The sequence below is a fragment of the Coregonus clupeaformis genome, chromosome 8 (assembly GCF_020615455.1).
Source record: "Coregonus clupeaformis isolate EN_2021a chromosome 8, ASM2061545v1, whole genome shotgun sequence".
Classification (NCBI taxonomy): Eukaryota; Metazoa; Chordata; class Actinopteri; order Salmoniformes; family Salmonidae; genus Coregonus; species Coregonus clupeaformis.
Genome location: NC_059199.1, coordinates 67,113,248 through 67,113,988, shown reverse-complemented (window position 1 = coordinate 67,113,988; position 741 = coordinate 67,113,248).

The following is a 741-nucleotide window of genomic DNA, read 5'->3' as shown; positions in this document are numbered from 1 at the left end:
CTCCTCTACTCACACTATGCCCGGCCCTCCTCCTGTTCCTCCCCTATACCTAGACCCTCCTCCTGGCTACTCTATGCCCTAACCCTCCTCCTCTCTACACTAATACCTAACCCTCCTCCTGCTAACTTCTCTCCCTCTCTCCTTACCCCTCCTCCTCTCCTATCCTTCTTGCTCCCTATACCTAACTCCCCTGCTACACTATCACCTAACCACTCCCTCCCTGGCTACACTATACCTAACCCTCTCTCTCCCTGGCTCACACACTATACCTCCTCCTCCTGTTGGTCCTCCTCCTCCACCATACCTACCCTCTCCTCCTCCCACTATACCTAACCTCCTCCTGTTGGCTACACTATCACCTGGACCTCCTCCTCCGCTGCTATCTCTTTCTACTTCTTCTACCCTACCTCCTCCCCTCCTTACCTACTCCTCCTGCTAACTATACTACCCTCCTGTTACCTTCCCTCCTCTGCTCACTATAACCTTTACTACCTATCTCCTTCTGGCTCACACTCTCCCTGTCTCTCCTCTCACTCACTCCTAGCCCTCCTCCTTCTACACTCTACCTAGAGCCCTCCTCCTGCTTTGCTCACACTAATCCCCTAGACCCTCCTCCTGTGGCTACACTATCGCCTACCCTCCCTCCTCCTGGCCCGCACTTCCTAACACTCCTCTTGTTGTCTCGCACTATCGCCTAGGCCCTCCATCCTGTTTCACTATCACCTAACCCTCCTCCTGGCT